Source organism: Danio rerio, chromosome 23, assembly GCF_049306965.1.
Source record: "Danio rerio strain Tuebingen ecotype United States chromosome 23, GRCz12tu, whole genome shotgun sequence".
Classification (NCBI taxonomy): Eukaryota; Metazoa; Chordata; class Actinopteri; order Cypriniformes; family Danionidae; genus Danio; species Danio rerio.
Window position 1 is genome coordinate 11,057,170 of NC_133198.1, and position 27,053 is coordinate 11,084,222.

At 40.7% G+C, this 27,053-nt stretch overlaps 1 long non-coding RNA gene across 1 annotated transcript; it reads right to left on the reverse strand.

Annotated features, from left to right (window-relative positions):
• Positions 1-21,171: 21,171 nt before the first annotated feature.
• Positions 21,172-25,125, reverse strand: LOC141380647 (uncharacterized). Its single transcript, XR_012399026.1, has 4 exons — positions 24,701-25,125; positions 24,274-24,337; positions 23,864-23,990; positions 21,172-22,916 (listed from the first exon to the last, which is right to left on the reverse strand). It is a non-coding gene; the product is annotated as an uncharacterized lncRNA (long non-coding RNA).
• Positions 25,126-27,053: the final 1,928 nt, after the last annotated feature.

A 27,053-nucleotide genomic window follows, 5' to 3' on the forward strand; every position in this document is an offset into this window, starting at 1 on the left:
ACACAATACCCCATAATCAAAATGTGAAAAAATTGCTGCAAATTTATAAAAAATAACTGAAAACTCACATGTATAAGTATGCACAGCCTTTGCTGTGGAGCTCTAAATTGAGCTCAGATTCATTCTGTTTCCACTGATCATTTTTGAGATGTTTCAGCAGCTTAACTGGAGTTTACCTGCGGTAAATTCAATTGATTGGACATGATTTGAAAAGGTATACACCTGTCTAAATAAGGTCCCAGGGTTGACAGTGCATGTCAAAGCACAAACCATGCATGAAGAAAAAGGAATTGTCTGTTGACCTAGGCACAAGGCTGGAGTATTTCTGCTGCTCTGAAAGCTCCAGTGAGCATAGTGGCCTCCATCATCCATAAGTGGAAGATGTTTGGAACCACCAAGACTCTTCCTAGGGCTGCAAGGTGGCGCAGTGGGAAGCACGTTTGCCTCACAGCAAGAAGGTCACTGGTTCAAGGTCAGTTGACGTTTCTGTGTAGAGCTTGCATGTTCTCTCCGTGCTGTTGTGGGTTTCCTCTAGGAGTTCTGGTTTCCCCCACAAGTTCAAAAAAGCATGGGGTATAGTTGAATTCGGTAAGCTAAATTTTCTGCAGCGTATGTGTGTGTATGGATGTTTCCCAGTGGTGGGTTGCAGCTGGAAGGGCCTCCGCTGCGTGAAAACATATGCTGGATAAGTTGGCAATTCATTCCACTGTGGTGAGCACAGATTAATAAAGGGATTTAGCCGAAAAGAAAATGAATGAATGAATGAATGAATGAATGAAATTAAGTTAGCGTATTAGCTTTTTACAAATTTAAGTGGATTGAACAAAAAACAATTAAATTTCCCACAAAAAAACTCAAGAAGTGTTTCATCTCATTGAAATAAGCAGTTTAAACAAACTTTTTTTGGAGTGTAAACGGATCTTATGAAGCAAACCACAGGTCTGGCCAAGATTTTTTTTTTAAATTTCAATTCAATTTATTTGGTTTAAAAATATGAATGTGAAACTATATACTATTTTTCAAAAGCAGATTGTTAAATATCCTACAGTGGCTAGACTGAATAATACCTGGTTTATCAAAATTTAAATAGGGAAGCGAAAGAGGAGAAATGGGAAAAAGAATCTACATATGAGAGACCGAGCTTGTGGAACACCCCTCTTGATTAATTGAGGACTCCACAGACTGTGGATGCTTTTAAATGTGGACTGAAAATTTGTCTTTTCAGAAGAGCTCTTGACTTTTTTTTAAACACTTTTACCTGCTTTTACTTGTAGCACAACCTATATAAAACAACCTATAGTTTTCTACATTTTAAGGTCATTTCTTTGTTGAATGGGCGTTATCAGTGGTTATCGGCTGATAGATCTTGTATGGGCTAATAGAAGCCTTCTGCACTTGATTAATCAGCTATAGATCACATACGGCTGCTGCCAGAAGTTAAGGAGAATTATTCATATTATTAATTAAATTTCAAATTAACTGTATTTTATTAACATCTACCCCTACTTCAATCCTAAACCCAACCATCAAAGTAATGTAAAAACAGATCTGGATCTGGAGTCTTCTCTATTAGTATAGCTGATTAACCATGGTAATTATTTATATTATGTATTACTGCCGGAAGTTAAGGAGAATTATTTATATTATTAATTCAATTTCCCATTAATTGTATTTTAGTGACTTCTACCTCTACCCAACCCTAAATCCAACTGTCACAGTAATATAAAAACAGATCTGGATCTGGAGTCTTCTCTATTAGTATAGCTGATTCACCATGTGGATGGATATTAATAGCCTTCTGAGCCTATATTCTGAAGCACTAAAAACGTTTTAACAAAAAAATGAAATAAAATAAAATAAAATAAATGCCTTAAATCTGGTAATCAGTTGCAGCATTGTTTTTTTTTGTTTTTTTTTGCTGACTTTTCAATAGAGCTCTGGCAAAAGCTCCTTGGAGAAATGATTCTGCATGGATTCTGTGATTAACCAAATACATCAATATTCTCTCGAATCAATTGCTTAGTTTCTTTTTCTTTTTTTTTTTTTTTTACCAGCAGATGGTGTTGTATGCATAACAAACAGCCATACTCTGTTTGCCAATAGTTTATTATAAATACTACTTGATAATTTGAACAAATTAGAAAAGATTTAAGCAAATTACTTCATTTTTTATTTAGGTTTAAGCAAATTACTTTGCTTATGTGTTCATGGTGAGCTGTTTACTTTAATCTTGTGACATAAACTAAAAGACAAGTTCATGACTTTATGGCTGAATGCATTCTTCAACGAGCTTTATTCTACAGTTGCCACCTGCTGTTGAAAACTAAGCTCAGAATCGATTAAAAATTATAGTAATCAAGAGATGCATTTTGAAAATCTTAGAATTAATTTCTTGAACATTTTTTCTTGAACAGCACTACTTTTCAAGATGGTGAGCCATGTCAGCCGATTCGAATGTTATCACTCGATTGAATGGGCGTTATCAGTTGATAGATATGGGCTTTCTGCCCCTACTTATAGGCTGCGAAGGCAGTTATCATTCATCCACATGGATAAGCAGCTATAGATTACATACAGCTGTGGCTGTAAATTAATGATAATTATTTATTAAATTTCCCATTAATTCTGTTTTATTAACATCTACCTCTACCCCAACCCTAAACCCAACCATGACAGAAATGTAAAAACAGATCTGGATCTGGAGTCTTCTTTAGTAGTATTGCTGATATACTATGAAAATTCTTTATATTATTTATTACATTTCTCATTAATTGCATTTTATAAACAGCTACCCCTACCCCAACCCTAAACCCAACTGACAGCAGGTTTTACAGATAAAGATCAAGGGCCGACCCAAAGTGACATAGATGCTTTTTGGTTGTTCTAAATCTGTAGTTTCTAGAATATTGTATCATTCTCATTCTCATAATCTCATTTGAGCCAAATAGCTGGTTGTCCACTAAAGACAAATACACACTAGGGCAAGAATTAGCATCTCTGCAGATATGGGCCTTATTTATTAAACAAATAATTGATAAATAAAATAATTAAGAAATAATGTTTGAAAAAACAAATAATAATAATAATAATAATAATAATTTTTTATTTGGAAGTGAGAAGTAGCTTCGATCAATTTTTACAATTTTCAGTTCTCCTGAAGGTGAATGTTATAAAGATAATAGCTAAGATTATTCATGTTTTCTTCTATTTGTGTTTATAGTTTAACATGCAAAGATTTTATTAAGATTTTGTCATTTGTCATTACATTTAAAATAGGTCTACTTGTATAAATTAAATGGTTTGAAATGTTGTTAAATGGTGTTTTGGTGTAAGATCACTTATACTAGGCTAACCCACTTTTAGTACTGAAAATGATGTGATTCGCACAAATGAAGCGACATGAGTTGAGAGTTTTTTGCGATTGATGTGCGAATTGGTTGTGTTGGAAAAGCTTAAGCGGACATTTGCACTGCATTAACCAATCAGAAGCTTTCTCTTGTTGGAGAGTAACTAAGACGTAGCGCCTGTTGTTGATGTCTTAGGGGAAAATTCTCCTGCCGACATTGGACAACAGTTCATCGAACTGGACACGGTTCAGTTGGAAGCACCGCTGATAGCTTTCATCATCCAGGTATAGTTTCTGGAGGAGTTTATGTTAGATTAGTTCTTCACTCTCTTGATCATAAAAGTTCTTCTTTTTGGCCAGGTTAAGTTTATTCATTTCATAAACTCTAGTGATATTCAATGATGATTGTTTTCATTTGCCACATTTATAAACATAGAATTGTCCATACGATGGGATTGTCTGCAAAGGAATGTTTCATAAATGACACATTAATCTTGTTGTAAGTTGATTTGTGCACTCAGATCTGAGCTCGCTTCTACGTTGGATGAATCCCATTGTCTCAGAATTTAACAGAATCAGAACTTAATCTGAACTTTGCTCAGGAGCATGTTGTGTAGAAAAAGAACAGCCCCGAAGTTCACTTTAGTCACAAAACCTTTGTCAAACTGTGTAAAGATCAAACTTAGAAATCAGCGAAAAGTGGAAGATGTCATGGTTTTACATGATACATTTTCTGCATGTCTTATTTTGTCTGCAACTGTATACACAAAAACACCATTGAATCAGTGTTACACCTCTTAAATTCTCTCTAACTTTATTTGAGATCCTATATCTCACAATTCTTTCGTCTGCCAAACACAGAAGAACATATTTCGAAGAATGTTGGAATTTAGTTGTAATTTTTTTTCCTACTTTGGTTTCCAGTAGTTGCTGACTTTGTATTAAATGTAACTCTTAGAGGTTTAAAACTACTTCATGAAGGGTGAAAATCCCTTTAATAATCCTTTCTGCTCGAGTGTCTACTACACAATTAAAGCATTTTTTTCAATCAACCTATGCAAATGGCCCATACATTCACCATGCTCTTTCGCACAGGGATACAAATTCTTGCGATTATTCTTATCCTTGCAGTCTTTTACTTTATTTGTTTACTTTATTTTTATACGGTGCTAGACAGCAAAGAGCTTACAAGTGAAGCAAAAACTTGAGTTTAGCTTACCTGTCAAGAAGAAACTCTGTGTCCCGACTGAAACACAAACATTAAATTTAACCATCTTGAAAACGGAGTGCCAGTATTTATCCTTGTTTCACCCTGTTGTCTGTCTCTCTGTATCTTGGTAAGGCTCAGTGTTTAAACTTCTAGGGGAGATAAACCTGTGAAGGGCATACTCAGACTGGGTTAGGATAAATGATTTTACTGTTTTTACACATTCACCATCCTATAGATCTGCATAATATTGCTGTTAGACAATGAAGAAGATCTGTAAAATTACAAAGTCTATTATCAGTTAATGACATTATTACACTTTCTAAATTCCCTCAAATGCAATGATTGTAGTCCTCAGTTTTGGAAATATACACAATACTACAAATATATTAATAGTTAACGTGAAAGACAATTTAGTCTTCTTTCTAATCCAGGCTCATTCTGAAAACCTACCTCCATATACATTTTGAGACTGCCAAATACGTCCCAGGAGCTACATTTTTTAGCAGTTTTTGTTTTCATGAATCCATCAGAGGCCACGGTTTACACGTTTTCAGTTCTCAAAATTCTCTCACAAGTGTTATTTGCGCCTGCTATTCTCGTGTGAATCCACTGGAGGATGCTGTCGACTTACAGTTTGACTGACTGACTGACCGGTCTACTGACCCACTCTCCTCCTTCCCTAAACTCAACCAACTGTATTGATTGACCTGCCCAACAACTTTCCTAAACCCAACCAACAATTTCCATAAGCAATCCAGAAAAATAAAAGCCCTCGTCTAATTTTTACCATGCTTTCAGATTTTACCACATTCTCATCCTGTTATTTACTTATTGTTTTGGTTTTTCTTTTGGTCCTTCCCGCTTTCTGAAACCATTCTTTACCAGACTCGAACTCTGTCGTTGTGGTCAACTCCTCTCTGCATCTTAAGTCCGCCAACATACATGGCAAGGTAACGGGACAAACTGGTAACAGCGGGAAAGCCGTTAAAACAGAGGTAAGCGGTCAGCAGAGATTTCAAAATGCAGAAATGGTGTAAACATCACTTTAATATCATTCAGTAAGTTTAATTAAAACAATTAAAAGCAAATTAGCATCAAACAACATGACAATCTCTTTTAGTGTAATATGCTCAAGTGACCTCCTAAGTTTCAATTCATGGCACCAGTTAAACACCATGAGAGCGCTTTCCTGCTTCAGTCTAGGTAACCTGGTGAGTGATAAAACTCTGTAGTCCTCTGTAGCACATCCTTGTGTTGTCTATAATAGTGCCGTCCCGGTACTGAAGTTTCATCCATTTTCGTCCATTTCCCGCTAGCATTCAAGCACCGCTGAGCACGTTCATAAAAACAGCCCTGATTTACCATAGTGTTCACAAATGCTCATCAGTTTACCACTCTTCACCCAGTGCAAACACAGATAAATGGACACAGGAGCGCGAAGCAGCCGTGAAAATCAGTCGAGTCATCAAGCAGCCGTGAAAATCAGTCGAGTCATCAAGCAGATCGCTCGTCTGTGTTTGTACTCTTTAAACAGCAGAGGGTGAACTGATGACCTTCTTGGCCAATCACAATCATATATGATGAGCATGTGAACACAATGGCAAAAGAAACTGATTTAGAGAACTGTTTAAAGAAAGCCATCAACAGTGCCTTAAATATTAATGGAAAATTGACAGTTTTAATTTTAATTCAGTGACAAGTCTAACATAGTGAAAGAATCAGTTCATTAATTTGAGCTTGATAAATGGCATCTAAAACGTGTGTTTCGGAAGGAAAACGTTGGCTATCTAGTGCCATTTCCCTTAGCTGAAAATGAGTTCTGATATCCCTTTTTATTTTCACTTTTCAATCAGAAAGGACCTTCGGGTCACTCGGAAGGCAGTGAAATTATAAATTTGAGTCACATTTTCTTTGCTAATAAGATATACAGCCAGGCACACAATGTTCCTATGTAACTCTCAACGATACTTCCGGGTTTCTTCCCACCGCAGCCTCGATTTTGCTTTTAAAAATGGTGGCTGCGTGAAATTGGTCTATTGAACTACGACTTTCATTACCCTTTGCACTCATTAACCCTTGCAATAGCTGACAACAATCCAGACATTTACTCACAGACACAACTGTAGCTTATGATGGACTGATTAGTAGGACTATATATACACCTCACATTCACATTCTCATTGCGGAGTCTTGTTTCTTTACGAACTATACAAAGCATTTTTTCCTTGTTTGTTTTCACAGGTTTTTGATCTTTGCCGCCTAGCCTGACCGCTCACCTGTATCATGTTTATTGGATTAACCTTGTTTTTGTATGCTAGAAAAGCAATATATCAGGAGTTTGACAAAGCTATAAAACACAAGCAGATGTTTTGTTGGCAGAATAACTGAGGCACAGGCTGTAAAGGCTCTATTCTTTTTTTTTGGAAGGGGTGGGGAGCATTTGTAGATCATTTACATTTAAAAAGACACACACACACACACACACACACACACACACACACACACACACAAAACACAGTTTTTGCTTGGTTTAATTCATCAAATAATAAAAGATCTGTCGAGGATTTTGAAATAAAATTCCTCAGAAACATTTTTGGGACACATATTTTGTATTGAGTATTGTAAAAAGCTATATAATAGGACCCCTTTTGGTATTGTACAGCATTTAGCATACAGCCGTATGTTGTGAATATGTACCCATCATACTGTATTTTTAATATTTTTTTAAGTTTACTTTCCTCTCTTTCAGTATGTGATGCTATGAATGTATGGACAACACATGGAATGTGTGCATTTGTCAAGTTTACCACTGCTTTAAGGACAAATCTAACATTTCTTTGGCAGAATTTCCTAGGAAGTGAACAAGACTTAATTCTGATACTCAAAAATGTGGTTCTACAAGGACTGAAGGGAAAAAGGTCTCCGATTTGGGAATAGAGATGATCAGGCTTACTTTTGCAGCTCTACAATGCCGCTTACAGCGTGTGGCATTTGAATAGAGCTCATGCGAGGAGTTACACGCTACAAAGGAGTTTCTTGTTCTGCATCCCACTGCTCGCTCTGAAGTGACTGTCATCTCTGATTGTACAAATTAACTGCTGAGCCTAAAAATCTGGAACAAAGACTTGAAATGTGGTATAAGGAAAGGTGATAAAGCGACAGGCTTGTGGAACAAGATGCTCGGCTCAGATTTAATCCACCAGGCACATCATGCTGGCAGAAAATCACACCTCATAGTGAGAGAGCGAGAGATTGGTGGCATGCACTAAAAATAACCCGCAATGCTAAAACGGAGCCCGTTTATTTATTAATTTCTATCCCGATTCAAACATCTGTTAGTTTTGCATCCACAGACAAAAGCTAAAAAGAAACAGAAAGAGGCAATCAATAGTAATTTAGCACAGACCTTGAGGTTGGCCTCAGTTTAATCTTAGAACATTTCAGGATGCAAGTGTGTGCACTTTCAGTCTCTCTCTCTCTCTCTCACACACACACACACACACACACACACACACACACACACACACACACACACACACACACACACACACACACACAGCGAAGTCTGTTATTATTCTGAATCACTGGATCAGCATTGCAGACTGTATATTACATATATTATGACTCAAAGATCAATTTTAGTCTCTGTTATAGCTAAAACTCCAGCGGGACATTATCTTAGTGGTTGGTGCTGGAATGCTGGTCATTTCTCAAGTATGATTATAATCTTCAGCAAAGGGCAAGCGATGAATTTATATAGCAAACTGTTTTCTTTGGCTTGACAGTGAAGCGCTTATCTGAACGGTTTGAACAGATAAATATATATTTCATGGTGGTGGAGTAATATATTGTCTGATGAAACATCATTCATGTTTTTTTTATCCATGATTTATTCCCTAACTTACAGCCATTTATTTTTGTAAAGTCAGCCTAAGAAGAAAATTGTTATTTTGTCAAACACACACACACACACACACACACACACACACACACACACACACACACACACACACACACACACACACACACTTACTATCTTTATAGTGACTTCCCATAGACGTAATAATTTTTATACTGTACAGGCTATATATTCAATCCCCCACCCTAGGGTTAGCCCTAAGCCCAAATCCTCACAGGAAACAGTCTGCATTTTTACATCTTCAAAAAACTTTATTCTGGATTATTTATGAGCTGCTTTTCTCATGGGGACCAAAATATCTTCTGACAAGGTCAAAAATTGACTGGTGTTGCTATACTTACTGTATGGGGACACACACACACACACACACACACACACACACACTGGTTTGTTTGTGAATTGTGGGGATATTCCATAGGTTTCCATTATTACTATACTGTACATTCTTTTCCTGTACCCCTTACAGGATTTAAGAGAAAAATGGGGATGTCCTCATAATTAGCCATCTCCTTGTAATACCTGTGTCATACACATGTCATTATAGGCAGGGGTAAAAGGGGTGGTTCTTTTTTCTCTAAAAGTGGACATTTTTGCAGTTATTCGCCTCATTTTCTTATAATTCTGAGATTTAAATACTGCATTCAAGGGATATTTTAAGCACTCTTTATAGCTGGATTAGCTTGTCGGGTGCTTATCAAAATCACACTTTTTTGTGTAGCAAAAATATTTTCTAAATGTTTAGAATAAATAAATATGAAAAAAAAAACTTATTTTTTAAAATACAGCTTTAATCGTGGGGAAAACTGGATAATTTGGAGCTTTTGCAGCTAATTTCTGGGTTTAAAATAATTTTTTGGGTGGAATCTTAAAATATGTGACGTCTGCCTTTGCAGAGATGACATCTGGGTTCCCCTTCGGGGGGAACTTCAGCACTATAAGTGGATTTGATTGTAAAATCCACGCATTGGGAGGTTCGGTTCAGAAGCTACTCGTCTGAAAGAGTATTGAACGGGCCAATTAAGAATGAATTGGCAGCGCAAGCCTGCGCAGGTGAGCGGCATAAGCAATCAACTGAGTATATAAGCTCACCTGGCGCAGCAGACGCTATCCTTTTCGCTTCAGAGACTTTCTGATCGAGTCGATGAGGGTTCCTCCTGCTGTGACCAGCGATTCTGAGCGAACCAGAGCATTCTCCCGGTCCAGAGTGTGTACACGCAGTGGCAGACGGTCGAGCTGGGTTTCTCCCTTGCCTGGCGTTCTTTGGGTCCGGTCCTCCAGAGCGGTGCGTATAAAGTTGCAAACTTCACAGAAAGAGCAACACAGTCGTGCAGCACGTCCTTATCAGGACGGCGCTCCGACTGTGCGTTTCTGGATGCGGTGGTTTCCTGTCCTCGGATGATGGGCGCGGGCACTGTGTTACATGTCTGGGGGTCCAGCATGTTAATGCGCTGCTCGCGGGCAGTTCATGTCGTCATTGCGATGCCATGACTGTTGCGCAAGATCGCGGTTAGCCTTTGCAAAAAGGCGAACCACCCCAGTTGTCCCCTGCTCTGCAGCGGGCACTCGGGCAGATCTGAGGGTTTCAGCGAGAGATAATCCGTCGCCCACGGGCCCGCGGACCTCCCGCTCCTCTAAGCGCTCCATCCAAGCTTCGGGCGGAGGAAGCGATCCGTCTAACAGATGGTAGCCCTTACGCCCGATGACACCGGAGACCAGATGTCCACCGCGGCATCGGAGGGTGGGCTTTCATTGTCCGATGATGATCCAGACCCGCTCGCCCCCTTCGGGCTGGTGAGCGCTGTCACTACGGATCCTGAAACGGACATGTTAGCCGTGCTTTCCCGGGCTGCTTCGGCCGTGGGTTGGAGATGGTTTATCCCCCAGCTCCGCGGCCGGACCGACTAGAGGGGCGTTCCCTTCTTCCCGGAGGTGCACAGTAGGCTCACGCGGTCTTGTAAAGCACTTTTTTCTGCTCGTGCTGCGTGTTCCTCCACCCTAACCACTCTTGACGGTGAAACAGCCAGGGGGTATGTGGCGATTCCTCAGGTTGAGTGCGCGATGGCGGTAAATCCGCGCGGCGCCTCTTCTTGGCGGGGTCCGCCTCGTCTCCCATCCAAAGCCTGTAAGTTATCTACCTCCCTCGGAGCTAGAGCTTACATAGCTGCGGGCCAGGCTGCTTCCGCCTTGCATGCGATAGCCACCTACCAGCGCTACCAAGCGCAGGCGCTGGCCGAGCTGCACGAGGGTGGGTCCAACCCAGGCTTACGAGCTTCGCACCGCCGCCGACTTAGCTCTTCGGACTACTGAGTCCGCTGCGTGTGCGTTGGGGAGGACGATGTCCACATTAGTGGTCCAGGAGCGCCACCCCTGGCTGATATGCGCAAAGTCGACAAAGTCCGCTTTCTTGACTTCCCCATATCCCCAGCCAGGTTCGGCGACACTGTCTGTGAATTCACCCAGGAATTCAAGGCGGTGAGAGAGCAGTTGGTGGGTGATGTCTTATCGGCGGTCCGTAGCCCGCTCCGCCCGCCGTGCCATTCATACCTGCTCCTCGCCGAAGGCGTCCGCCTACGAGAGCTGCTCCGCCCCCGCACACGCCTAAGGCGAAGCGAGCGCGTCGGGCACCTCGGAAGCAGGCAGCCCCCCTGCCCAGAACGCCGCTAAGTCCGGCAACGGACCGCGAAGCGCCCCTGGGACAGGCCATCTGGAGAAGAGGGAACTTGCTCTTTCCCCGCTGGAGGGCGGGGCCCCATTTCCAACGGCACTTTTTACTGCCATGAAAACATTATGAAAGGGCACTTTTCACTTCCCCAGATGTGACAGCCCGAAATCTGCCAGTCTGGGACGCTATGCTTTCTAGCTTGCAGATTCGGTGCGTTTCGCCAGTGGCTCACGAGCGCTGGGAGGACGGTCTCCTTTCTCCCACCCCTCGAGCCTCCCCTCCGGAGCTCGGGTTTGGAGTGAGAGCAAATATCCCACCTCCAGCTTTTCCGTGGGACCCGCGAGCTTCCCGGATCAGCACACCCACTCCGCGCTGCCCCACTGCTGGTACGTCAGCGATTGTAGCGATGAGTCCATTAGCGAGAGCTCTGCCTGCCTGGTTAGCGCGGGCCAGCTCTTCGCGGTGGCTCATACGCACAATCAGACTCGGCTATGCGATTCAGTTCGCGAAACGGCCCCCCAAGTCACGGGTGTGTATTCACCAGGGTCAGCCCCCTGTCCGCCCCTGTCTTGCGAGAGGAGATTGCTGTCCTCCTGGCGAAGGATGCAATCGAGCCGCTCCCTCCAGCCGAGATGGAGAGCGGGTTTTACAGCCCACGCTTCATCGTGCCCAAAAAGAGCGGTGGGTCACGGCCAATCCTAGATCTGCGCGTTTTGAACCGCTGCCTGCACAAGCTGCCGTTCAGAATGCTCACGCAGAAGCGCATCCTCCGGTGCGTTCGTCCTCTGGGTTGGTCTGCAGCATTAGACCTGATGGACGCGTATTTCCATGTCTCCACTCTTCCTCGCCACCGACAGTTTCTGCGGTTTGCGTTTGAAGGTCGAGCTTGGCAATACAAAGCCCTCCCCTTCGGGCTCTCTCTGTCTCCGCGGGTCCTCACCAAGCCCGCGGAGGGTGCCTCAGCGCCCCTTCGGCTCGCGGGCATCTGCATACTCAATTTCTTTACGACTGGCTGAATTGCCCTCTCTTTTGATTATGCACAGAGTTGATTATGCACAGAGACAAAGTGCTCTGGCACTTCCACCTGTGGGGGTTTCAGGTCAACCGAGAAAAGAGCAAACTCGCCCCCGTGCAGAGGATCTCTTCTCTCGGGCTGGAGCTGGACTCGGTCACCATGGCAGCGCGCCTCTCCGGAGAGCGCGCTCAGCTGATGCTGTACTGTCTGAGAGAGCTCGACAGTAAAATAGTGGTCCCACTGAAACAATTTCAGAGGCTCCTGGGGCATATGGCATCCGCAGCCGCTTCATGCCGCTCGGATTATTCTATATGAGACCACTTCAGCACTGGCTTCACGATCGAGTCCCCAGACGCGCATGGCACGCGCGCGCACACCGAGTCTCTGTTACTGCGCTGTGTCGCCGCGCCCTCAGCCCTTGGAGCGACCCCTCGTTCCTACAGGCCTGGGTGTCTCTAGAACAGGCGTCCAGTCTTGTTGTCGTTTCAGCAGACGCTTCCAACACGGGCTGGGGGGCTGTGCGTTGCGGGCATGCGGCTGCGGACCTGTGGAAAGGTACCCAGTTGCATTGGCATATCGCCTGGAGCTGTTGGCAGTGTTCCCCGCTCTCCACCGTTTTTTTCCGGTGTTGGAGCGGCAACACGTGCTGGTCAGGACGGACAGTACGGCGGCGGTGGCGTATATCAGCCGTATAGGGGGTATGCGCTCTCGCCGCATGTCTCAGCTCGCCCGCCGTCTGCTCCTCTGGAGTCATCCGCGGCTGAAATCGCTGCACGCCATTCATATTCAGGCAAGCTCAACCGTGCAGCCGATGCGCTCTCACGGCAGCCTTGCGTCCTGGAGCATGGAGACTCCACCCCGAGTCTGTTCAGCTGATATGGGCGCGATTCGGGGAAGCCCAGATCGATCTGTTGCTTCCCCCGAGATCGCTCATTGCCAGTTGTTCTTTCCCTGACCGAGTGCTCTCGGCACGGATGCACTGGCTTACAGCTGGCCTCGGGGCACGCGCAATACGCGTTTCCCCCAGTGAGCCTGCTCGCGCAGTTACTGTGCATGGTCAGGGAGGACGAGGAACAGGTTGCTGGTTGCGCCCCTCTGGCTCAACCGGACCTGGATGTCAGAGCTCTCCCTCGCGATAGCCCTCCCCTGGCAGTCCCTTCGAGAGAGCACCTACTCTCTCAGGGACAGGGCACCACCTGGCACCCTCGCCGATCTTTGAAGAGATTTTTAGACGCGAGGAAGACTTAGGTAACCTCCGATTGCGGTGGCTAATACCGTCACTCGGGCTAGAGCCCCCTCCCCGAGCGCGCCTATGCCCTGACGTGAAGTCTATTCACTGAATGGTGTGTCTCTCGCTGAGAAGACCCCCGTAATTTGCCAGATCAGCGTTGTGCTTTCTTTACGCCGAGAGAAGTTGGAGAGCAGGCTGTCGCCCTCCACACTCAAGGTTACGTGGCTGCCATCTCCGCTCTCATAACGCGGTGGCTGGCAGCACCGTGGGAACGCATAACCTCATCATCCGGTTCCTCAGGGGCGTTAAGCGAATTAATCCACCCCGCCCCCCTTCATGCCCTCTTAGGATCTCGCCCTCGCTACACAAGCCGCGTCAGATCCCTTCGATCCTCGACTCAGTATATTTCTGTCCCTGAAGACAGCTCTGCTGGTCGCGTTGATATCGATTAGAGGGTCGGGGACCCGGAGGCATTTTTCGGTCAGTGACTCGTGCCTGTAATTGGGCTGGCTTCTCTCACGTATGAGACCCCGCCCGCGATATGTGCCCAAGGTTCCTACCACTCCGTTTTAATACGAGGTAGTGAGCCTGCAAGCGCTGCCCTCGGAGGAGGCAGACCCAGCCCTTATTTATTGTCCAGTTCGCGTTTTGCGTATTATCCGGACCGCACTCAGAGTTTAGATCATCTGAGCAGCTCTTCGTCTGTTATAGCGGTCGGCAGCAGGGAAGTGCCGTACCGAAATAAGTTCCCACTAGATTGTGGATGCCTTTCTTTCACTATCAGAGCCGAGATGAGCCGCGTCCCCCGAGAGCGCGTGCGCACTCCACTCGGAGCTTCGCATCCTCTCGAGCGCGCGCACGCGGCGCCCCTCTAACAGACATCTGTAGAGCTGCGGGCTGGGTGACACCCAACACATTTGCAAGGTTTTACAATCTGCGAGTGGAGCCGGTTTCCTCAAGGGTATTAGGTAACCCTTGGTGATTGAGGAAACAACTCGGTAGGGTGTTGAAACACGCTTGCTGCGCCATTTTCCCTAACACGGAGATACGTGCGCCTTTTTATCTGTCAGTAAAGTTCCCCGTCAGGTGAGCCCTGCAGATTCCTCCGTGGCCCCCAGCACTGACTCAGCGGAGGAGTCACTTGCTGGCCCACTACGTTGTAGGTCTGCCCGCTGGTCAGCCCGCGTTTTGGGTAAAGGTGTCTGCTATGCGTGGTCCCCACTAGGCGATCCCATATGCTTATTCAGCCACGGTTAAGTCCCCCCCCCCCCTGGGCGGACCCGTGTCTTCCCTCCCCGCTAACCACTCTTTTGCTATGCGTACTCCCCCTTTTTAGGGCTAGTCCATATGTAAATTCTGCCATCTATCCCCCCTTGGGTAACGGATGGCCTCCGCAGCGTCCTCCCTATCGGGATTGCACGCTTCCCAACGTACTGTCGTATTTCCTAGAATTATCTAGATGCTCACGACACCCCAAAAAATATATATAAATCCGTAAAACTTCTGTTGAAGTAGGATAAATTAGGGCCAGGGACACGTTGGAGGACCGCGCCCCCCATGATGTGGGTGCGTCACGCTTGCTTGACTATCTCCTCATCGGGGGTGTTGGTAAGGTGCAGTCATTATGGCGCTTTCAATGGGCTCCCAATGCGTGGATTTTACAATCAAATCCACTTATAGTGCTGAAGTTCCCCCCGAAGGGGAACGTTCGAGGTTACTAAAGTAACCCTTCGTTCCCCGAGGAGGGGAACGGAAGCACTATACTCCGTCGCCATAATGACTGTCCCTTAGCTGTTGAAAGTCTCTTCAGCTTAAAAAGGATAGCGTCTGCTGCGCCAGGTGAGCTTATATACTCAGTTGATTGCTTATGCCGCTCACCTGCGCAGGCTTGCGCTGCCAATTCATTCTTAATTGGCCCGTTCAATACTCTTTCAGACGAGTAGCTTCTGAACCGAACCTCCCAATGCGTGGATTTTACAATCAAATCCACTTATAGTGCTTCCGTTCCCCTCCTCGGGGAACGAAGGGTTACTTTAGTAACCTCGAACGTTTCTCATTATTATTCAAAGCGGAGTTTTCTTATCCTATAAGAAGATCCTATTTCTTAATTATTCATAACAGCATATGGTTTCCAATAACAAACCTGCTAAATTGTGAGGCCGCATCCTCGCATGACCCACAGTATTTAGACGTTCATGAAAGGTAATGAAAGGTGTTTGTTTCCATGATCCACAGGGTTTGTTTCATGGCTTTCCCAGCAATGCTGTCAGGGCCAGCAAGATACAGCAAAGCTGTTTGTGTGTAGCAAGCATTTTTATCGGAAGAGCGGTATGAGAATTGGAGAATGATGGACTTTTTTTTTTTATTAGTTAAGTTTGTTACCATTCAGACACATCGATTATATCCGTGCTGCTGTGTTTGCCTATGTTTAAAATGCTTCAGATTACTGGCTAATGGTTGAAATAGATAGAAAGAGACCTGCCGCACTACTATCCACTATGCATTCAGACCCAGGATTCAGGAGGAGGGAAGTCCTTCTCATTCATAGTGTTTACAAAAAAAAAGATTATCTTTATAACGATATAACAAATTGTGGTTGTGTATATATTATATGAAATTATGTAAAAACTTATTGTATATGTAGCAGGGCATTGAATTCCCCAGTGTTTCGTTCTTTGCATGTTAACTTTGTGAACTATAAAAATCATGGGTCTCCTCACGTTTTATGAAAATGTTTTTAATAAATTCTGAGGTAAACTTGAACTGAAAGAGGGAGTTTCATGGCCCTTTAAAGTTTTCTCAGTCATAAATTGGCCCTTTGAATAATACAAAATTAAAACATTAAATTACTAACAATGTAGGGCTTCATGATTTTTCTAGCCTCTCTTTTAAAAAAAGTACATTTGAAAATTTTATATGGGCCACTTTTGGTGCGTCAAAGCTTTTTGTTTGTCATTTATTGTTTCAAGAATTAGCTCCAAGATTTAGAATAAAAGTCTCTTGCAAAATGTTTTCTCTATTTTAACTAACAATACAGTAGTGAAAAGTAGTGAACAGTACGGAAAGTTGACTTCACTTACGTCATATTGTCACAGTTGAAAGGATGATAAAATGCAGAAATAAAATGGGTATTTCTTAATTATAAAAGAAATAAATAAAAGAAAAACAAAAACAACCCTGAGGGTTAACAAAAACATTAACAAAAGCAACTAAACAAACAAACTGGGCTGGCAGAGAACAGCGGGGCTGGACAGGACTGGACAAGACTAGATACTGGAAAGACTGCAAACTGGAAAAGGAGAGCGCAAATGAGGAGACTATAAAGGAAAAATATTTGACAAACAGCTGAACATAATAAACGAATAGGTAAACTAGGAGGGTGGGACTAGACAATAGACAGGAGCACATGACACAAGAAACAACACAAACCATGTGTTCATATAAAATGAGACTAGAACAGGCAGCCAATAAAGGAAATTATTAACCACCTGTTCACATGAAACACAACACTAAAGCACGTGTCGCATGTAAACATGTACCACATGCTAAACACAACACAAACAGAAGACTGAAAGCAAGACATAAGTACACGATCAATAAAAACTCTTACCGTGCACTCACATACCGTGCATGTTCCATACCAGCACCAACCTAAACCGAAACCAACTAGACTGAGAGACTGAAAATGAAACCGCATGCTGCAGACAGAACAAATACAAACACCAGGCCGAGAGCGTGCATCCCAAGCATGCCCTGATCTCGTGCGCCCACAGGAAGCCGACATGGAGCCAAGACAGTGCTCATACAATGACAAAGGCTGACAATGATGGAAATTATGAATGCTTGACCCAAGAAATTTTGAGCCGGGCACAACATACTAGACATGACAGGACTACTGTCTGGACTCTGCCACCAAAACAAGAATTAATAAGACCGAAGTGGCAAAATCCTGACACATATTGTATATTTTCTTCCACAGCTGGATGTTGGGCACATGAAAAATTATAGTTTAAATTAAAAAAAAAAAACTAATTATCTTTCCTCTTGGTCTTAAAGCCTTTTTTGATGTGTTTTTTTCTCAATTTATGATGGTGTAGTAGTTAAAAAAGGTCAAACAAAGGGAACAAATTCTAGACCTTTGTCAGTGAGGGGTGGCCACATCAGCGGTGTTGAAGAACGCGCTCAAGAGCACTTAAATGTTAGTGGGAAATGGACCTTTCTTTCATATATATATATATATATATATATATATATATATATATATATATATATACATACATATATATATATATATATATATATATATATATATATATATATATATATATATATATATATATATATATATATATATATATATTACTTTAGTATTAATTGAATAAATAAACAGGGTACTACGAAAAAACAATTATATTGCATGAAAAAATTATACAGATAACTGAAATTACTGTATATTTTACAGTAAATATATACAATACTGTTATTGTACTGTTATAAATACAGTATTTATGTTGTAATTACTGTAGATTTCATCACATGCGGGGACCAAGGTGAGGGACAACAGGGAATCGAAGTTTAATGAAATTATTCATGCTAGCAAACAAGATCAAAGACTAGTAAGGCTAGTAAAAAAAGGACAATCCGGGAACTTACTCATAAACAAACAATGGTCAAAATAGGCGACTACACAGGATCAACGATATAACACGGCTTTGGTCAAAAGTACAAACAGTAAAAATAAAGAAACATCAGGACTATGGCATACTAACATTACCTCAACACATCACATCAACATCAACAACTCCGTACTGAACTAGTGTTTGTGTGGTGAAAAATTTCTTATGTAATCAGTCCATGAAGTGCAACATCTGTGTGCATGTAGTCATCTGAGTTCTGGAAACAGGTGTGTGTGTGTGTGTGGTGCATGATAGGATTTGTAGTTCCTTAACACATCAGCAGTCTGTCAGGAATGGATCGCTTGAGATCATGATAGATTTACAGTAAGTTACTGGCTGCCAGAAAGTTACTGTGAATTCTGCAGGACGTTTTTCAGTTCTTTTTCAATTCAACAGTGCATTTAAGTCCTGATTTGTCACAAAAACATGCATGCACACACTTAGACACATAGACTACTTTGACCTCACTGAGAAATTGCTAACAAGTTTTGCAAGTATTACAAAGAACTGGCAAGTAACACATTGAATTAAATGTGATTTTCCTAATGGCAGACAGCACTTTCTTAATTTAAAATCTAATAATCGGAAGATCAAAAGGTTAAGTAAAAATTACTTCATCTTTCTTCGCTCGTATTTACCACGGGTGCCAATATTAGCGGAGGGCAAAGTATAGCTGTGATTTAGTCCTTGCAGGAACTGATTATAACGTAACAAAAAAGAAGAAAATTATTTAGTCAAAGACCAAAAAATCTGAGGAATTATTAAATAAATTAACCCCTTAATCATTACCTCTGCAAAATATAATACAATAAAAATAAATAAATAAATGAAAAGCCTTAATTACAATAAAAGCACTGTTGAGGTGAACATTTTAGAGTTTTTCCAATCATGAGTTACAAGGCAAAGTGCATGCACCAGACATTTTAATATGTCTCTGCATTGATTTGAAAGATAAAGAGTGACTCTTCATTACAAGCAGGGACCCCGAAGGTCTGCGCACTGTTAACTTCAGATGGAGACAGATATGGATTTGTGAGCCCGTTCTCACCAGGGTCACTCGGCTCAGATATGTTTCAGCTTTAATACGTTCTAGGACCTCCATTAATGACGTGCCCCCAAACCCTGACTAATTCATTTCCTTATCTTCCAGCCTGGCAGGAATGCAGGTTGCGTTCGAATGAAAATGCATTAACAGGCGTCATGATGGAACGCTGGCATTGATAAGGTGACAACATCCCTGTCTGACTACAGCACACTGATCTATCGCTGAATTATCAGTGCTGTTTGCTGCCTTGCCAAATAAAAATAATTGGCGCATGGTAGGACTGTTATTGTGTAGAATAATTAGCATTTCTTGCTAAGTAAGACATCTCTTTTTGCTTAAATGCTCAAATGAAATGAAATCTAGCAGGCTGTTTGTTTTACAGACATGAATGTTACCTCAAATCATGCAGCTTGTTAAGGAGAAAAATTGATTTTAGTTTCATTTGGACTTGATTGTGGCATTAGCATGTTGCTAAGCTAATGGGATGCTGCTTTGTTAGTTTTCTCAGCTCTAACACTTATTATAATATCTGCAATGTTACTTCAAGTTGGACAACAGAATGGTAATAATTGGAGCAGAATGATCCTCATTGAATCAGTCATTTGATGTCACTTCCAAAATGGCGGGAACCAAAAAGCATAGCCATGAGCACAGTTTTAATAACAGCGTTATTGTTTGGTTATAATAATGCCATTTCAAATATCTTCAGAATGTTATTTAAATGTTTTTCAAACGTTCCATTCACATTATAATAATGTTTTATGAATATTTTTCTATCAACATTATGAGAATCATGCTAAAAACGTTCCAAAAATGTTGTTCTACGAGTGTTTTACTCTCAAAGTTATTTTCCAAAAATATTATTTTTACATGCTAACATTTACACAATGTTTCAGGAACATTATGGATTATTCTGAGAACATTCCCAATGCAAGAATGGATTTTAACTACAGCGGTTTGAACTGTAGTTTTGCCGAATGACTAAAAAGTTATCAGTATGATGGTAAAAAGTGTACATTTCCAGTCAAACCATCCTTCTGCAATCTTACCAAAATGGAAATAAGGGCAGTTTTAATAAAAGCTAAAAATGTGGGAGATTGTTGATTGTGTTGTATTGCCATATGGAGCAATTAAGTGTTGTTGTTAAATCAAAAGTAATTGACAAATACTTGGAAGTGAGATGATTTAATGGCATTAGTTTGCTATGGTTACAACTGAATTAGTTACAAAACAACAGTTTAAAATGATAAAACATGAAATGCTAAAACCATGTGATATTAATTGTACCCAGCCTAAATTTAAAATAAAGTTACCTGAGAGAGAGGGAGAGGCAGTCAAAGAACAGAGAGTAGGCCCCAAAGAGAGCCTGATAGCAGTAGTGTCAGAAAAGATTCAAAGCAGGATAGAAAGAAAAGAGACCAAAACAAAGTTTACCACAAATTTTGTATCTTTTTTGACCATGTGACCAAAGCCTAAATAATGAGACATATAAACTGACCAACCAACACATATTAACCAGGCCCGATCTTGGTGAAAAAGACATGTTTCGTAATATAAACAAATGCATATGATAATTTGTATTCCTACACCTGTTACTGTAGCTACTAAATTTTAAATCTTCTAGACAGGTAGCTAATAAGCTAGCTTTGATGACTGGAATTGTATATTATTTCCCAGCCGGCATTTCAACGGTGATTCAACGTTGAATCAACGTCAGGTCTATGGTTGGATCAACGTTGAATTACCTTTCGATTTTGCAAATTGGATCAACGTTTATATAGTGACGTTGTTTCACCGTCGGACCACCACCGGTGATTCACCGTTGAAATCACAACGTTGTTTCACTCTTACCTTTTTCATGGGTGAATTATGGTCGTTTTGTAGACGTTGAATGAAGGTTGAATTACCTTTCGATTTTGCAAATTGGATCAACGTTGATACCGTGACGTTGTTTCACCGTCATACATTTCAACGTAAGTTAAATAGAAATTACATACAACGCAAAGTCCATAAATATAGCAAACACATTTTTACTAATTAAAAATACACGACACAAATACACAACTTAGCCTGTGTATCAATTTATTTAATACACACCTCATTATTTCAATTATTCTAAATATACAGCAACATTTACAGCATACATAGTTCATTAAAACCATGCAGGTTACTATACATGCTCAAATACAGAAAAAGGCATACAATTAAATAGTCACTTTTTAATTAGGTTTCATGAATTAAAGTTAGTTAATGTTTACTAACATGAACAAAGAACAAATACTTGTACAACATTTATTAATCATTTAATTAATTGAAATATGTCCCGATGCTATTAAAATCAAAATGCATGCTTGTTAACATTAATGCACTGAGCTGACATGAACTGTACTTTCTTTATATGAAAGATGCTTCATTGTTCTTTGTTCATGTTAGTAAATACATTAACACTTACTAATACAACCTTATTGTAAAGTGTTGCTGTCTTCAGAAAGACAGATACTAACTAAATTAAACTAAGTAACTAAACTACGCTTCAACCATCACAGTCTCCAAAATACAATTCCGTTTACAAAGTTTACAAAATACCCATTTTTAAAGTGGCTGCAGTAAAAAAAAAAATAAAATAAAAAACATCACTCACAACTAAGAATCACAAGTGAAATACATTACATCTGTTTGAGGTTTTATAGGTTGGGAGAAAAACTTGAGGTAAAAGATGGCACTGGGACAAAGAATCAAGTGTAAAACACTTAAACATCTATATCAGTCTAGCACTTAAATACATATTTATTTCTCAAACACCAGGTGAGTTTCCTACAAAATCAATAACGAGGTTTGCTATTCCAATTCATTGTGAATGAATGGCTTCACTTTCACAATAGTGAAAACTCATGCTATAATCTAAACCTGACATTACTCCTTCACTTTGCAGGTCTGCATGCTAAATATTTAGTAGTTTTTTTTTTTTTTCATAAAGTACATCTATTGTGTTTAGCATTACTGCAGCAAAACTGAGCACCTGTGACAGTGGAACATGTAGACAAATATTTCAGTAAATCATCAAGAAAATGTGTAGAATATATGGTTTGATTCTCTCTCACAAACACAACAGTAAAAGCAATTTGTTATTCTATTATTATTAGTATCATAAAAATTGCATGTTCACATGGGTCTTATAATAATGGCTCACATTTGTGAATGTAGGACCACTATTTCACTATTACATGTCACATTAACTGTTCATATAGGTTCTGTTATTAAGTACTTGTGTCATCCCAGAGACCTGTTAATCTTCAGAACACAAACTAAAATATTTTAGATTAAATGCTCCTCATCCTCTACAGACAGCAATAGTCCCAAGATGGTCATTGTCAAGATAAGGCACAAAACACATTGTCAAAACGTTCCATGTGACTTCAGTGATTTCAACTAAGTACATACCAAGCTCCAACAACACTTTAGTGAGGCAAAACAAAACAGTAAATACAAATGTGTTAGCGTATATATGACCTGTTGTGGCAAAGGCAAACAAGTTATTTTTACAGTACTTACTGTGATTTAACCTTTTTGATAAATGTACTGGACCTGTTACACATATCTTTAATGAACACAAATTTCACTGTAACGGATGCTGTTGTTTTGCTCCAGTTATACCTTGAGAGAACACCGTACTAGTCAGACATCCATACAAAAGCAGAGAGTTTGGTCTTGTGTAGCAGAACTGCAATAGATGTCTGTCTGTCTGTCTAGGCTGACACTGGTTTAGGCCATCAGTATGTCCTTGATGAACTCAAATGGAGCTTCCAGAAAACCTGCAATAAATGAAATACGAGGTTACAACCAAGTTGGTATCTGCTATTATACAAAGTGAAATTCAAATATTTATTTTTTATTGAATCCAAATTTGTCCTATAATATCGTCACACTCAATAATTTTGACTCATCCATCTGAATATTCCTAACTAAGAGAAGTGAAGAATTAGGTGTGATATCGTCAGGAAGCCCTTCGCCACCACCGGTGCCAGCATTTCCAGAATTCAAATTTCAGATTCTCAAAAAAATTACTTTTTTTTTTTTTTTTTAACAAAGGCTGCAGCAAAGGATCATGAAACATTCAACACATCTAATAATTACAAGTTGTTGTAAACCATTACATGTACTGTAAAAGCTGTTTGAAGCTTTTTTAGACATATGGTTGAGAAAAACTCAAAAGTCAAAAGTCTTCATGTAGGACAGAGAATTAAAGGGATAGTTCAAAATGTTTATTCTGTCGTCATTTATTGACCACGTTGAACACAAAAGATATTTTGAAGAAAGCTGCAAATCTATAACCATTGACTTCTATAGTATTTTTTTCTACTATGGAGGTCAATGTTTACAGGTTTTTAGTTTTTTTTTCAGAATAGCCTCTTTTTTTGTTCAACAAAATAAACTCATAATGGTTTTAAACCATTTGGGGAGTAAAATGTGAGTAAATTTTCATTTTTGGGTGAACTATCCCTTTCAGTTGGAAAACACCAGAATTCTTAAGTAGACCCCTTTCGCAAGACAGATGATGCATTTCATTTCTCATCTTAATCCTTAAGTTTTTATTATTTAGATTTATTTAAATAGCATGTTTATTTATTTGTTTTAATGACATTTAATAAAAACAACTTCTCAATGACATCACATGTACTGGACCTGCTACACATGTATCACTATTTTTATGAATACAAATTTCACTGTAACTGGTGCTGTTGTTTTGCTCCAGTAATACCTTTAGAGAACACAGTAGTAGTCAGACATCCATACAAAAGCCTTGGCGTGGAATAGCAGAACTGCAGTCTGTCCAGGCTGACACAGGTTTAGGCCATCTGCGTGTTCTTGATGCCCCTCAACTGGACCTTCCAGAAAACCCAGAAAATTAAAACCCATTACACCTCTTATCTGCTACTATACAAAGTGTAATTTAAGCATTAATTTCTAACTAAATACATATTTGTTCCCCAATACTGTCACATAGTATAACATCACAACATGATTTCACAATAATAATATCAATATAACAATATAATATCACAACATAGCCTAACAATCAATAAACAAACAGATTAGAAAGAGAATATCACCAACCAAAGCACCAAGAAGATTTAACAGATAGCTTAGTTAAAGCTAAAGTAAACTTACATGGACAAAGCCTTTTCCATTCAATGCTGTGCAAGTTAGTGCGTCTCTGGAGTAAGTTACATCTCTAAAAGCAAAAACAACAACAAAAGTGAAACGACAGCAGTTCACTTTGTAATAATAACACTAATGATACAGCGTATAAAAAGGATATTGTTTTATAACGTTGCTCAGTAACTTTAAACTGCGTTTGGAGTTTATCGCTTTGAATTTGCCATAAAAACGCTCATTTAGACTAACGTTAAACATGTGACATTACCTCGAGGTTAGCTGCGCGTCACCGGAGCGCAAACAAGACTAAAAACCAAACTGGAAAGTTTTAAATGCTTCAAAATTCGAAACACTACACCAAGTCACATTTAAGATACACTGTGTGTAAAACAAAATCGGGGGGTAAATAAAACATTAAAGCATCTAAAAACACGCTTACCTCTGAATTCTGCTGCACTGCAGGTCAGGTGTTCATAATTAAGTGAAGTGAAGCGCTGCGCGCGGCCTCGTGCGCCGAGTCCTCCGATACCATGGTAACCAAACATGTTGAATATTGGGTGAAGCCATGACGTTAATTTAACATACAGACCATGATAAAAAAAAATGTCAACGTTGATTTGTACAAGGATTTCTGTAACCTTTTTCAACCATTTATCATTCAACATTGTTTCAACATTAAAGCAACTACTGACGTATTTTCAACCACATTTCAACGTTGAAGCCTTGTCATATGCAGGCTGTTTTTCAACCGTTCAACATTAAACGTTCTATCAACATTATTTCAACGTTCAAAACACATCTGACCTCATTTCAACCATATTTCAACGTTGAAGGTCGGTCGTGTGCCGGCTGGGTTTACATTAAATAGTGTAAATGTTTTGAATAATGAACAATGTAAGCTTCTTACATGTTTTTGAATATATTCATTTTTCTGCTGCTTTTCCGGGGCTGGGTCGAGGGGGCAGTAGTCTTAGGAGAGAACCCCAGAATTCCCTCTCCCCAGCTCCTCCGGGAGAATCCCGAGGCATTCCCAGGCCAGTTGAGAGACACTGTCCCTCCAGCGTGTCCTTTGTCTTCCCCGAGGCCTCCTCCTGGTGGAACATGCCTGTAACACCTCCCTAGGTAGGCGTCCAGGAGGCATCCGAAACAGATGCCCGAACCACCTCAGCTGACTTCTCTCAATGTGGAGGAGCAGTGGCTCTACTCTGAGCTCCTTTCAGGTGTCAGAGCTTCTCAACCTATTCAAAGGAGTGCCACCCTTTGAAGGAAACTCATTTCGGCCATCTGTATCCAAGATCTTGTCCTTTTGGTCATGACCCAAAGCTCATGACCATAGGAGAGAGTAGGAACGTAGACTGATCAGTAAATCGAGAGCTTTGCCTTTCGGCTTAGCTCCTTCTTTACCACAACAGACTGGTCCATCGACCGCATTACTGCTGCCGCTGCACCAATCCACCTGTCAATCTCACGCTCCATCCTTCCTTCACTTGTGAACAAAAACCAGAGATACTTACACTCCTCCACCTGGGGTAAAGACTTTCCTCCAACCTGGAGATGGCAAACCATCTTTTTTTCCGGTGGAGCACCATGGCCTCGAACTTGGAGGTGCTGATTCTCATTTCAGCTGCATCACACTCGGCAACAAACCGAAATCAATCTATCTATCTATCTATCTATCTATCTATCTATCTATCTATCTATCTATCTATCTATCTATCTATCTATCTATCTATCTATCTATCTATCTATCTATCTATCTATCTATCTATCTATCTATCTATCTATCTATCTATCTATCTATCTATCTATCTCAGCACATCTTTTTAATCCATCTCAGCACAGTGCATTAAGGGAAAAAACTGCACAGCAACAATACCACAATTCTGATTGGGTAATCACCACTCTCATATTCTCTGTAAAACCAAAAAAAAGGTATTTTTTTATTAAAACATCTAGATTGCAAGACCTAAACAGACCAAGAACGCTAGTACAAACAAAGAAAAATCTGATTGTTAATAGAAAAAAAGTGCTTGAATAGAAAACAATTGCTTAAATACACGAGATGCGAATGAATTACCTCGTATTTGAACATTAAAACCAACAGTTTGCTGAAACGCTGCTGTGTGAAGGGATGCTGGTGTCTAATAGGCAGTGTAAGTTGTCACAGCAGCTGTCAGACAGTGTAATCATAAAGCGCTCCCCAGTGTTTAAAGAGCACGGAGCACTGGCCCTGCTTGTTTCTGATTGCATCGGGGCATCTTGCATTGATTGCATCGACCCCTTCAGTTTCCACTGGGCTGGATTAGCTGGAGCTCTGCAGCCCGAAAGAGATGGAGAACCATTCTTTTGTTTTTACAGTGAGAGTCATTAGTGTATTACTGGCCCATTGTGTGGGCTCTGAACACATTCCAGCCCTTTCTCTACTTTAGAGTGATTTATTTATTTATTTATTTTTATTATTGGCATATTATTTGGAGAGTGCAGCAATTTATTTGACATTCAACTTGCACCATGTGAGAGCCGGCTTTGCAAAACCCATCTGATGTCAGTACTCACAATCAGATGTCAAAATAAGCTAAGAGGAATCTGGAATTAGAAAGGAATTGAGAAATAAGCACACTACTGTATTGAAGCCAAATGAAGCATGCTACGGGATGTAAATCCAATCAAGCCAAATTTTCTCTGACAGATTTTTGAAGTCCTAAATCAGAGTCTAAATTCACTATCTAAGATTTTAAATGTAACTTTAAAATGTAATTAAGGCAAGATATCCAAAAGTATTCAGATGTAAA